We start from the raw sequence: 14,955 nt of genomic DNA, 5'->3' as shown, positions 1-14,955 counted from the left end.
AGACAGTTTGGAGCCCCTCAAAGAGTTGAGAAAGGCTTTAAGTGACCTCTCTCCTAAATCTGGGATACAGGGCTTCATGGATAGAAAAACATCGGACCTCACAACAACAACCAGACTCCGGTTTTACACCTGCCTACTAACACCTTTTTTTTTTGTATATTCACTCAGAGATTAATACTCCTAGCACCAAACATGGCAAAGGTAGAAGATGAGCAGAGATTCATTGTGTCCCAGAGTTCTTTGTCATTGAAGAAACTCACTATTTGCAGAGCCAGGAAGAGTTCTGACAGCAGCAATCACTTGGAGTTTAATGTTCCATGCAATATAGTTCACTAGAACAAAAGCTATAAAAATCTAACTTAATTAGAAATCTCCAATTCTCAGATCAATATAACATCCAATTGTATTGTTTTTGTACTCATTAACCAAATTGACCCAACAATTCTATACTTCCCTAAATGTTATAGGTGTTCAAAAGTAAAAGAGAGACATCCTGAGATATGCAAGAACTCAGAAAAGTCATAATTATTCTTTCTTTATTCTTCTTCTTCTTCTTCTTCTTCTTCTTCTTTTTTTTGAGACAAAGTTTCACTCTTGTTATCCAGTCTGGAGCGCAATGGCGCAATCTCGGCTCACTGCAACCTCCGCCTCCCGGGTTCAAGCAATTCTCCTGCCTCAGCCTTACGATTAGCTGGGATTATAGGCACCCTCCACCATGCCCGGCTAATTTTTGTATATTTAGTAGAGACGGGGTTTCACCATGTTGACCAGGCTGGTCTTGAACTTCTGACCTCAGGTGATCCACCCGCCTCGGCCTCCTAAAGTGCGGGGATTACAGGTTTGAGCCACCACACCCGGCCCTTCCTTTCTTAAAGAAAATTCTCATTTGGGTATTCCAATCCATTGAAAAAAATCAAGAGATGACTGGAGAGATGAGAGATGGCGATTAGCGAGAGATGGTAAGATGGCAATTAGCATTATAGAGCTGTAACACTAGTCAAAGGCTCTTTTAAGATCATCATCTTTCCTGCCAGTGGAGCTGAGTGGACGGGCAAGTAGCCATAATGCTGCTGCCTTGTGTGGGGCTCACTACTCTGACTGGCAGGCCGGCAGGTCACTGGTCTCCATGCCATGCCCCATCCCCCTGCAACATGGCAGCCAAGCTCACCCAGGCTTGGAGTCAGAGGAAAAGGACCAGGGGAAGGGGTGACAGGGACGTGCTTTGGGGTACCCAAATGATGGTGGACTTTAAACTGACCTTCTAGCCAGAGGCTTTATTCCCCGGCTCACTTGATTCAAGAGGGGTGGGGGCTAGGAGGGCAGAGGGACACGCATCCATCCACAGAAGGCAAAATGGCACTGACTGGTCTTCTATGTGAGACTCGAGTGAAAGTCTCTCCAGGTTCCCTCAGCTTGGGTGACCCGGCCATTTTATTTTCAGTTCTCAATTATATGTTTTGTTTGAGGGTTTTTTTTTAACTTTGATTTTCTGTTAACTGTATCTGGGCAATTGTTTAAGGCAAGACACTTGGTCGTGAGAAGTCCCCATTTTGCCGACTCTGGGATGCCAGAGTCATATTGTTCTGTGGCCCCAACCAGCCCTTTGGAGTTCACTGTTGGCTGCCCCTCAGATGCTCTGGGGTTTTCAGCATTTGGTGTGGGGCCTCTTGTTGGCCCATACTTGGGTACTCTGGGTTTTCAGCATTTGGTATTGTTGGCTGCCTCCCAGATGCTCTAGGGTTTTTGGCATTGCCATTATCTCTAGGATTATGAGTTATGGGTCCATCCTAGGGAATTCTTGGTCTTCCCTTTTCTTGTTTCCTGACCTAAAGTTATCATTTTCTGTAATAGCATTTTCTTGTCTTTGTCACTTTATGTACACTTTTCCTTTTACATTTTGCTTTATAAAAATACTTCTTTTATCATATTTAATTTACTGGCAAATGCTTATAATCTACTTTTGTAATGCCTTGCTACCTACACTTACATCTTCTCTGCAGGCAGCGGAAATCTGAAAGGAAAATAGTGAGGACCCGTTTGCTTCCCCTCTTGCTAGACTCACAAAAACTTCTGTGTCCAATAGAAATCCTTGTTTGACATGGAGACAATGATAAGCATCCCAGAAAACTCACCGATAGGATGTCTTTTAGGCTATTGGAGCAAATTCAAATTCAGCTTAAAGAAAAATAAATTCATTTTCTATCGCAACACCATTTGGGTTTAATATAAATTGGAAAACCAAGATATTTGGCCTAAACATGGCTCTATACATTATACTCCTGTTTTACAATTGGACTTATCCTGTAAAAAAGAAGGAAAATGGAAGGAGATCTCTTATGTACAGGCTTGTATGGCCCTTTACTGGCTCATGTTACTTCCAGATACCAGGAAGCTACACTTAAGGGATTCCCTCCAAGCTATTCTTCCTAAAAGGCCTACACCCTCTCCAGAGTCTCTTCAGTCCCCTAGTTCTGAGGCGGGGTGCAGGTCCCACCACTTCTCTAATGAAAGATTCCACTCCAAGGTCATCAGTCAACCCTCCCCCTTATCCAACTTGCCCCAGCACATATACCCTGCTGCCCAACCAGTACCACCAGGAGTGGGGTCCCCTATCAGCCCCTAAAGTCAAACCTGTGTTCATTGTGGGAGGTAGCTGATGGAAATGGGGGAACACTTAGAGTACATGTGCATTTTCTAGATCTGATTTGGCTTTATACAAGCAAAAATTTGGCCAGTTTTCAGAGCATCCAGAAAAGTTTATAGAGGAGTTTGTTAAGTTGGCCACGTTCTTTAATTTAACTTGTCATGACTTACGAGTATTGTCCACTTGCTGTGCCGTAGAGAAAAAGCAGAGGAAAAAGTGTGTTGTTAAGCCAGTCGATTATGACAAGATTAGAGCAATAATTCAGGGAAAGGATGAAAATCCTACTGGGTTTCAGCTGTTTGGTTGGGGCACTCAGAAAATATACTAATGGAGACCCAGACTCCCCATACGGGCAAGCTCTCCTGGCTATACATTTTTTACTCCCTCTGCCCCTGACATTATAAGGAAACTACAAAAATCAGCAATGAGACTTCAAACCCCTCTGAGACAACTCTTAAATGTGGCCTTTAAGTTTACAACAATTAGGGACAGTCAAGTCTTTTATTGGGTCACCTGCGATGCCTGAAATGCCTACTTCTTTCTTCCTTCAATCAACATTCTACCCCATCTTCAAGGTCTTCCCTTCAGGAGACCTTGTCTTATCTGACATTTACCTCATCAGAAAGCTTATTTTCCTACCCTGAACTTCAGGGGAAATACAGTCAAAAATAAAACCTCTTACCCATCCAGAAAATCCTCCCCACAAAATATAGGAAAGAAAAAAAGTAGTTTTATTATTGAATAAAGTTTAAACCAGACTCTGATGTGGATCACAGGCAGTCTGCTAAGGAGATCACAAAGACAGAAAGAAAGCTCACCCTTTATAAAACCAAACAGATACAATCCATTACACGCATGTTCTCAAGATAAGGATAACCAGATCTCAAGTAAGGGGACTTTGACATACCCTTTGTCACACATAATTTATCCTAACTCACCTGGTAATTGAGGTGGTTATTTGTGTTTGCTAACAGACTTTATCCAAAGTAAAAATAAACTTCTCGTATCTCTCTCTCTCTCTGTCTTTTTTTTTTTTTTTAAACTTCTCATATCTTTACTGCAGGTGGTAGTCTTGCAACTTACAGTCAGGTGTCTTGCCAAAGAGAGAGTCCTGTCCTTCCATGGGAACTGGGAGATGGAGAGATGGGGGTACTATCTTCCTTGATGATTACGTTTCAAAGAGATGGGTGCCACGTCCCTCAGAAAAAGATTCCTGGGTTGCAAAACTGGCAAGAGGCTTATTTATCTTTTAAAAATATTCACATCCATCTCAAAGAGTCAGAGAAAGAATTTATAAGTTTTCTAAGTAAATACTCTAAGGAAAGGGATGGGGAAATTCTCTCTCCTTCTTTTTGTACTAAGCAGATTTTTTCCCCCTTTATTCTTAATTTATATTTGCCCTTGCGAACTCACATATCCTCTTTGGTCTGTGTCATTAAAATGTTATTTCATTGGCAGGGGTATTTGTATACTCCTCATCTCTTTTTCCTACTCGATCTTAGTAGAAGCTGTGTCATATGCATTTGTGCTGTGGCACCTGATGTGTCCCCTGCATACAACTTAGTCCTTTCAGTCTATTTTTTTTTTCTTGGCCAACCTCTTGCTTCCAGTCTTTCTATTCAGCCTGTCTCTGGCTTTGGTCATCAATTCACAAGCATCACCAATCACTTTGGCTCTTGTTCCTTGAGACTGATGGGGTCCTCTGTGGCTTGGCCTCAAATTATCCCCTTAGGAACTACCTCCTTGAGAAGCACAGGTGTGTGAAACCCATACATTTAATGGAATCTGACTGTCTTCTTGGTGCTGATTATAGGAGTATAAGTAGCAAGAAAATAGTAGCTGCAGTTGCCAAGTTGAAATGATGCCATATGTACTTAATTATAGCTAAGCCATGCAAAACTTAGAAACTTCAATAGTGAACCAAATTGTGAGAAAATAATAGGATAAAAACTTCCACTTTTTGAGAGCTCTTTATTTGTTGACAACTCTGGTAGGTTGTGATTTACACTTCCGAGAGAAAAGCCCAATAACGTGGTGAAGAATTGAGGTTTTGGAGGGGCATCCTGCAAGAGAGAGGCCAAATTCCCAGAGGGAACAGCAAGAGAAGAGGAGACTTAGGATAACTTGTCACATGAGAATTTTTGAGCATTTTGCTTTGTGGTGTGTGATGTAAAGCCTATTCTGTTGCACAAATTTCAACAAAATCTATATTGCTCATTAATGCTTCTAGTGTGAGTGAATTCCCTTTGGGGAATGCAACTAGTATTGAATTTTGGGTGGTTCAAGTACAGTAAAGAGCAAAAACAGAGATTCTGTATGGGGACATCTGACCTCTGTGTTCCATTAGTCCTTAGGTGTTCGTTCAAAATTATCTCCTCAAAGGCGATGACTCCTGGAAATTTTCTAGCTTTCTTAAGAGGAGAATAGAGACAATGTTTAATAAAGTAATTCAGAGATTAAGTTGAATAATGTCCCAATAGTAGGGCTGCTGAATATTGATATGATTTCAAAAAAGTATTCAAGCATCAAATGGGGATGGAGGTGCAATTGGATGATTTTAAATGCACCCTGGAACCCTTAAAGCAATATTTCCAGGGAAGGTTTTCTCATTTCCTTCTCTAAATTAAGAATCTTTTCAAAGATCTATTTCTGTTTCACCAAGAGGATAGGAATTAGGACTCCTTACCCCAGTCCTGGACTACTTCATACTGTATAAGGACTGCGTTTTGCTCTCCTCTCTTCATCCCAGCTTGGCAGGATCCAGGTAGAGTAGCTCATACTTCACTAGCCAGAGGGGTTATGAGGTAGTTTGAGGCCACTGCTTATACAAAGGCCAAGGGTCTCTCAATCTCCTCCCAGTGCAGTCCTCATCTCCCTCCAAGTCTCACATTTTCCCATTTATATGTAGAGCCATTCGGCTTGGACTCAGCTACCTTGATCTTGCATGCTCACATCTGCCAATTCATATTATTTTCCAAGTATGTGAAAACTTTTATACTGACAATGATGACTTTGTTTGGTTTGAGAAAACGGAAACATCCTCAAATTATAAACATCCACTTTCTTTAAAAATCACTAGGATTGGGATGAATAAACAATCTTTTTCTCATTCCACCCATTTTGTTAAAAGTGCCTGTTCTTTGTCCTTGATAAAATTTTCCCCCACGCACTGAAGCTGGAAACCTAAGGGTCATCTCTAATACCTTTCTTCCTTTCTATCCCACATTAGAGCTATCACCAGATCAAAGTAATTTTATTTTCAAATTACAGTAAGGCTCTGGCTACTCTCCTCTGTTATCACAGTCAGTACCCTAGTCCAAGTCACCATCACCTCTGAATGGTGACCACTGCAATAGCCTCCAGTCTGGTTTCTCTGCTTCCATTTAATTATCACAAAGCAGCCATAGCATTCTTCTTAAAATGCAAATAGAATCATGTCACTTTCCTGCCAAAATCTAACCCTTCAATAATTTCTCAATGTGTTCGATAAAGCCCAAACTCTATAACATAGTCTGTAGTATGCCTACACGATATTGGCCCTGGCTTACCTCTCCAAGCACATTTTGTGCTATTTTCTCCCTAATACTTTTCCTTAGTAAATCACTAATTTAGTTCAGTTATATTGGGATGAATAGTTTTTACTAATTTACTACAGTTTAGCTACACTCAGAATTATTCTGGCAACTCATACTTAGCTCTACACTATTGGCATTTCTAATTTTCCTGACTAAAACATTTAATCATAGATAAACATGCACCATGAGCTTAGCTACTGCAGAGAGATGTCTTCCCTAATTAAACCTGAGACTGTTTCCTACCTCTTTCAAGGTGCCAACAGTCTTTAGTTTTTCAAAGAACGATGTATGTATTTATTTCAACCTTTTGTATTGTATCTATAACAGTATAAAATGTATCACACAGACAAAGCATATGTCATATGTAAACACATGATAAAAAGTCTTATTTCTGTCTTTACTACCATGGAAGAATATCAAAAATTTAAAAAATTTTTAATGTCCTTCAATTTTCATCTTAAAAATTTCTAAGTCATTGCCCAATGTTATGTTTTTAGGGGCAAATGGGCTGGGAAAAGCTGCCAATCATAGCTAAGCCAAAAAACCTGATGTGTGTCCTTTTAACCACCAGAGACACCAGAGGATGAGACTTGTATGAAAGACATGGTAAAAAGTCACATCTTATTGGGCACACCAATCACCCCCAAGTTGATGGTTTTTACTTTGCTTAGTCTTTGATGACACATTCAAATCAGATAATTTGAAGATAATTTAATAAAAGGCCTCTACAAGGAACTCAAACAAATTAGCAAGAAAAAAACCCAAACAATCCCATCAAAAAGTGGATAAAGGACATGAATAGACAATTCTCAAAAGAAAATAGACAAACACCCCCAAAACATATAAAAATGTTTAACATCACTAATTATCAGAGAAATGCATATTAAAACCACAATGAGATACCACCTTACTCTTGCAAGAATGGCCATAATTAAAAAATCAAAAAATAATATATGTTGGTTTGGATGTGGTGAATAGGGAAATCTTTTATATGGCTGGTGGGAATGTAAAGTAGTACAACCACTATAGAAAACATTATGGAGATTCCTTAAAGAACTAAAAGTAGAACTATGATTTCATCTAGTAATCCCACTACTGGGTATCTACCCAAAGGAAAAGAAATCATTATATGGAAAAGACACATGCATGTGCATGTTTATAGCAACACAATTCACAATTGCAAAAATGTGGAGCAAACCTAAATGCCCATCCACCAATGAGTGGATAAAGAAAATGTGGTATATACGCATCATGGGATATACTCAGCCATAAAACAGAATGAAATAATGGCCTTTGTAGCAATTTGAATGGAGTTGGAGATCATTATTCTAAGTGAGGTAACTCAGGAATGGAAAACCAAATATTGTACATTCTCACTTATAAGTGGGAGCTAAGCTACAAGGATGCAAAGCCATAAGAATGACGTAGTGGACTTTGGGGATGGGGGAGAAGAATGGGAGGAGGGTGAGGAATAAAAGACTATGTACTGGGTGCCGTGTACACTGATCAAGTGACAGGTGCACCAAAATCTTAGAAATCACTGCTAAAAAACGTATCCATTTAACCAAAAACCACCTGTTCTCCAAAAACTATTGACATAAAATAAAAGGAAAGATTTTTAAAAGTTTAAGTAGGGTCGAGGAAAAGCAAGAGGGAATGCTCTAGTACCTGGAAACACCTGAACCAGTTACACGTTTCTATTGAGTTTGGGTCCAGTTGTTACAGCACTGAGCCTACTTTAATATACAAGTGAGCTCTTTAAAAATTAGAATCTATTTAAATATATTTAGTAAATTTGTAACTTAATTTTTAAATAGGTAAATTTACATGGATCCAAAGGAATAAAGGATTTTCAGTGTTAGGTCTCTCTCCCCCTACTCACAACCACTCATTAGTTAATTGTTAATCTTCTAGAGATACATATAAGCAAACATATAAAAATTGTTGTACCTTTTTCCATTTTTTTTTACAAAAATCTTGGCAATATTGTGAGCATTTACTCTATACCAGTTTCTGTTCTAAGAATTTACATTTAACTCATTAACTATGAAACAACCCTATAAGATATATACTGTTATAATCTCTAGTTTACAAATGAGAAGGCTGAGAAACAGAAAACACAGATGTGCTCAAGAACACACAGCTAACAAGTTCTGGGGGTAAGATTTGAACCCAGGCTGTCTGATTCCAGTTCCTATCTTCTTAACCACTTTATTGTATGGCTTCAGAGATAATACTGTTAACATAATAAATGTGTTTTATTCTATATATGTTATAAAACAGTATTTTACTGTTTCTATGATATAATAATGTATTTTTAAAAATTTCATTTATTCCCTCTAATTGTTTGGAAATTATGCACTCTATTTTTTTCATTGTTATTCTTAAAATAGAATATGTATACTTAATGTAAAGTCTACAATTAATTATTTCTATTTTCTTCAGAAACAAAACATAACAGCCTAATCACATTCTCTCTGGTTTATATGCTATCATTTTCTATTATGTCCAATTTGGGATTTATCATACTACTTTTTAAATTCACAAGTTAAGACATTATTATTGCTGTATGCAGTCTATATTTGTTTAGATTTGCCTATGTATTTACCATTCTTTTTGCTGACCTTTCCACCCCAGCTTCAAATCTCATGTGCATATAATTGGATAAATCATAATTTGGACTCATGACATGCTGTCATCGTTAACCCACCATGATCTTTGTTTTAAAATTCTCTCTTTTGCTTAAGGAACAACTATGAATGTATTGCTGAACCCACAAACACTAACTATAACGTATCTATGTGCTCTTTTTTCTTGCATCTCAAAACAATTTATCTTTTTTCCAAAGTACATTCCTCAGAGAAGTTCCTCTGGTCTGCTGGTGGTAAATGCTTTTAGTTTTTGTTAGACGATAAAAATCTTTACGTCACCCTTTGTCTTAAATGACAATTTTGCTGGATAGAGAATCCTAGGTTCATAGTTTTCTCTCAGCATTTTGAAAATATTATTTCATTGTCTTTGGATTCCATTTTTTGGTTGATGAGAAAGCTGTTTTCAGTCAAATTATTGTTCTGTTTAGTGGCTCTTTCTTTCTGACTGCCTTTAAGAGTTTCTTTGTCTTTGGTACCCTGCAGTTACATTACAACATGTCCAGGTGTGAATTTGTTTTCTTTTTTCCTGCTTGGTTTATGTTGTGCTTCCCGTATCTGTGGATGTATATCTTTCATTATTTCTAGAAAATTCTCAGCCACTATTTCTTCTTCTACTTAATCCTTTGAAAATATATACTAGATGTTTTCCCATTTTATCCTCCATTTCTCTTAACATTTTTTTATATATATATTTCACCACTCCTTAGTTCTCTGTACTACATTCTGGGTAATTCCTTAATTTCTCTTTTCCAATGCACTGTTTGTTCTATTGTGTCCAAACTGCTTTTTAATTCCTTGATTGAGATGATTATCATTTTTCTTCCCAGAAGTTCTATTTGGTTCTTTTTAAAATCTGCCTAATCAACTATAATTCCTTTAAATATTTTATACAACTTATTTCATATTCTCTAACTGGTAATCCTAATATCCAAAGTCTGTTTTTTTAAAAGAATTATTTATGCCGCCCACTCCTCATGGCACCTTTTAACTCATTTATTTGGTATATTTTGTTCATTAATTCACATTTAAATTACTTGAGTCTGTGACTACTTGATAGTTCTGGACTGAGAATGTTTATCTCTAGAAAGAATTTGCATTTGCTTCTGCAGGGTATCCAATAGTAATTAAATTGAAACCACTTTAATTTAACTTGTAGCTCTGGGGATTACCTAGGCAGAGGTAGTATAAATTTGAATCTCAGATTTGTATCAGAGCAAGCCTGTAATATCATTTCTCAGGAAGTCTATTGTTTTATATACAGATATAACCCAGAAAAGGAGCAGAAACAGATAGCTTCCCATGTTGGCTCTCTTTGCAAGCAGATGGGTATTTTCCTCAACAACCTCTTCAAGTGACTCCTGAGTAGTCTAAGAGCTACTCTCCCATTCCCTGAATCAGCCAACCATTAATCCCTCAAACTCTGGGTTCCTAAAATGGATTTTTGCTCCCAGAAGTGCTATGTTCTGTCCATCTTTGTTTATCTCTGTAATTTTTGCTTACTCTTCATTTTTGCTAGCCCTTAGGGATTTTTTGTACTTCTTTGTGTGCCCAGCAATGCAATTGACATTGTTTGGCTCTTTATCCCCACCCAAATTTCATCTTGAATTGTAATCCCCATAATCTCCACATATTGAGAAAGGGAGCTGGTGGGAGGTGATTGGATCATGGGAGTGGTTCCCCCATGCTGTTCTCACGATAGTGAGTTCTCATGAGATTTGATGGTTTTATTACGTGTTTGACAGTTCCTCCTATTCTCTCTCTCACAATCTCACCTGCCACCATATAAGATGTGCCTGCTTCCCCTCTTGTCATGATTGTAAGTTTCCTGAGGCCTCCCCAGCCATGCAGAACTGTGAGTCAATTAAATGTCTTTCATTTATAAATTACTCACTCTTGGGCAGTTCTTTATAGCAGTGTGAAAACAAATTAATATAGCAATATATACATATTTATATATATTGTATATATATATTTTATATATAAAATATGTTTATATATAAAACACATATATATGTACACACACACTGCCCAAGGCAGAATGTCTAGTGTGATCTTTTAAAAGATAAACTTTTTACCCCTAATTAGAATATTTTGATGAATTCTCAATGTTCTTAGAATAAAGACTAAATATATCTTCACAAAGTCTGTGAAGACTTATTTACTGTGGCTATAATTTTACATTTGTTTGTGTTAACATTTTTTAAATGTCTGGTAGCCTCCAAGATAACTGTCCCCCACCCAGCCCAAGATTCTCACCTTCTGGTATTTGTGCTCAGTGTAGCTCTCTCCCATTTTGAATGAGGCTGACATATATGGAACTTAGGATATTGTGGAAAAGATAATGTGTGACTTCTGCAGTAAAATCATAAAAGATATCTCACTTCTGCCTTGCTCTCTTGGGTCACTCACTCTGGAGAGAGTCAGCTGCCATGCCATGAGGCACTGAAGCAGCCATACGAAGAGTTCACGTGGTGAATAACTATAATATATAATATATGATATATAATATATAATATATATATTATATATTTTTTAAACTTTGAATTGAATTTTACTGTATTTCTATTTGATTTTCATATAGCTAGCTGTGTGAGATTAATCTTTACTAGGTAGATAAAAGGGTTGAAGCTTATTAGTTGTGAGTAATATATATACTACAAAAATAGGCCATTGTTGGTGAATGTCTAAAATAAAATTGACATAAAACCTTCACCTACAACATCATCTGAGCTAACTACATACCATCATATAGATTACTTGAACCAACCTTAATAAATAGAGGACTCATTTGTAACCAGAAAATAAATTGAATACAAATAGGATTTGCAAAGAATGTGGTTTTCTTTTGCAATATTTACTTATTTGTGACATGAGTCTACATTATTGCTACTCTGAATTAATGAGATTGAAAGGAATAAGGTTCAATTGCTGTGTGATGAGTTAAAATATTAATTGTGTTTATTTTTCTATATTTGTTCCTTCTGCCATTTCAAGCAGGTAGCCAGGACCTAGATAATTCCTGTGATTTTAATTCATTTTAGAATTTTAATTTTAATTTTTGGCAAGGCTGAAACTTGAAGCCACTTGAAATAAAAGGATCTTCACATATTTGTTGGAACCTAAATTCATTGAAGAGATCATTCCAAGTGAAGAGATTATTCCAAGTGCCTTTGAGGAACAATTAGGGAAGAGAAGAGTGGATAGAGAACTCTGGCAAGAAATGTGTTTGGGGTGCACAATGGCTTTAAAATGCTTTAATTTAAATGTCTATAGATGGGGTGAATTTTACTCAGATTGACACAGTCCCTTCCTGTTTCTGACGTTTGACTTGAGAACTTCTGCTAACAGGCAATAGTAGGAAAAAGGGGGAGGCTTTTCCAGACTGAAAAAGGCAACCTGAGGCCATGAGGTAGGAAAAAGCAGCACGGCAGCACAAGGTGTACCTAAGAAGAGATGAATGTAGTTATGATTTGCATTTCTCTGATGGCCAGTGATGATGAGCATTTTGTCATGTGTCTGTTGGCTACATAAATGTCTTCTTTTGAGAAGTGTCTGTTCATATCCTTTGCCCACTTTTTGATAGGGTTGTTTGATTTTTTCTTGTAAATTTGTTTAAGTTCTTTGTAGATTCTGGATATTAGCCCTTTGTCAGATGGGTAGATTGCAAACATTTTCTCCCATTCTGTAGGTTGCCTGTTCACTCTGATGGTAGTTTCTTTTGCTGCCATCTCACACCAGTTAGAATGGCAATCATTAAAGTCAGGAAACAACAGGTGCTGGAGTGGATGTGGAGAAATAGGAACACTTTTACACTGTTGGTGGGACTATAAATTAGTTCAACCATTGTGGAAGACAGTGTGGCGATTCTTCAAGGATCTAGAACTAGAAATACCATTTGACCCAGAGATCCCACTACTGGGTATATACCCAAAGGATTATAAATCATGCTACTATAAAGACACATGCACACATATGTTTACTGCGGCACTATTCACAATAGCAAAGACTTGGAACCAACCCAAATGTCCATCAATGATAGACTGGATTAAAAAAATGTGGCACATATACACCGTGGAATACTATGCATAAAAAAGGATGAATTCATGTCCTTTGTAGGGACATGGATGAAGCTGGAAACCATCATCCTGAGCAAATTATCGCAAGGACAGAAAACCAAACACTGCATGTTCTCACTCATAGGTGGGAATTGAACAATGAGAACACTTGGACACAGGGTGGGGAACATCACACACCGGGGCCTGTCGTGGGGTGGGGGGATGGAGGAGGGATAGCATTAGGAGAAATACCTAATGTAAATGACGAGTTAATGGGTGCAGCACACCAACATGGCACACGTATACATATGTAACAAACTGCACGTTGTGAACATGTACCCTAGAACTTAAAGTATAATAATAAAAAAAAGAAAAAAAAAAAAGAAGAGATGAATGTAGAGACTACCTTTCAGTAACAGACCTAAAAGCTGAATTTACTACTGGTTTCATAAGGGAGAGCTCTGCTGCACAGGCAGGGCCTCAGTGAAAAATGCAAACTGCTGATCTGACAACGGGTTGTTGGTAAACGTCTTTGGGTTGTGTTGTTTCTAGAGGCAGGGGTGGATTGACCTCAGCCTTAGAAGCAGTTTCACTGGAGTGAGTTCGCCACTTACTGGTTGGTTTCCAAAGTGGGAGGCTGTCATTTATTGGCTGGCTTTCAGAGGAAAGTACGTTCCCACTGAATGGAGTAGCAGTTCTGGTATTTATTTGTTACTGTGGCTATAGAACTGCCAGTTTTTTCTTAGAAGAATGGGATTTTTAGTTTTGATTTTGCTTAATTTTCAGAAAGATGGGACCTTGTTCTCATCTAGACAAAGATTTACAAGTGCACGTCATATTTCTGAAACAGGGAGTTTCCAGACCATGGACGACCACTGGGTTTTGGACATGAGGATGTGAGGGGCAACCACAAGGGCATGGAGGTGAAAGGCCTTCCCTCTTCTCCAGGTGTCATGGAGACCTCATGGCTTCTGCTGTCGTATAGAAAAGAAGGTGCCCACAGCAATTAATAGTGAATTGCCTCCCAACCCAGAGAGATGCATGCTAAAAGCAAGATTTGAATTGATTTAAAGAATATAAATAAATGGAGTACTTCTTGCAATCCTGTGTTTGTAGACTGATATCATTTTCCTGATTTTACGAAAGGGGATATTTATGATACATATTTGTCATTAAAAGATGGAAGAACACGAAAGGAACAGTAAAAATGGGACTGGGGATTTTGTTTAAATTGGATATGAAGGGTAAGGGGCAGGCATTTGTAGCGCAAATATTTCTTCCTTGGCCTCTCAAAAGAAACTCACCTTTCCTGAAATGAAGGAGCTGGGCTAAATCATCTCTAGGGTCACTCACAGATCTAACCCACCAATTCCATTGATTTTTATTATTATTATTTTTAAATGTAATATTGTTTTTAATAGGATGGTGACAGCAGATTCCAAGTTTCAGAATGTAACTGCATCTTGTTAAGAAGCAAAATTCATTCATTAACACCAGGGAAGAGTAAATAAGCTTATTTATTTTACATATAATGTTCTACATTTGTAAAATGACTTCATGCCACCCATCTCACTCTATACTCAATAAAACTGTCAAACTCTTACAGGGTAGGAAATATTAGAAGTGCCCAAGAATTCTGGAGCCCTTCCCTGGCTCTAGTGCTGATACTGGGAGGCGTGAGGAGATGGCCACAGAGCTTCTAGACCATCATCCCCAGCACTCAGGGACTCACCACCCTATCTGCTTTGGAGTCTTGCAGTCTATCCTATCATGCCCTCTATCCCTTTTCATATCAGCCACCACAGAAAGCCAACACTTCCACGTCTTCCAACATCACCTGGACTCCCATCCTCAGGAGGCTCTGAACGTTCTCTAATTCTTCTACTCCACCTTCTGCCTGCTCCCAAAACCCCCAAACCTCTCACTGCATCTCCTGAAGTTCTGTCAGTCACCAGCTACGCCCTCTGTGCCCTCAGCCTCCTCTGTGAGTGTTCTCTTCAATTGCTTGTTCTCATTGGACTCCTAAGGAA

The sequence above is a fragment of the Symphalangus syndactylus genome, chromosome 10, assembly GCF_028878055.3.
Source record: "Symphalangus syndactylus isolate Jambi chromosome 10, NHGRI_mSymSyn1-v2.1_pri, whole genome shotgun sequence".
NCBI lineage: Eukaryota > Metazoa > Chordata > Mammalia > Primates > Hylobatidae > Symphalangus > Symphalangus syndactylus.
Note: the sequence above shows the minus strand (reverse complement) of the source record.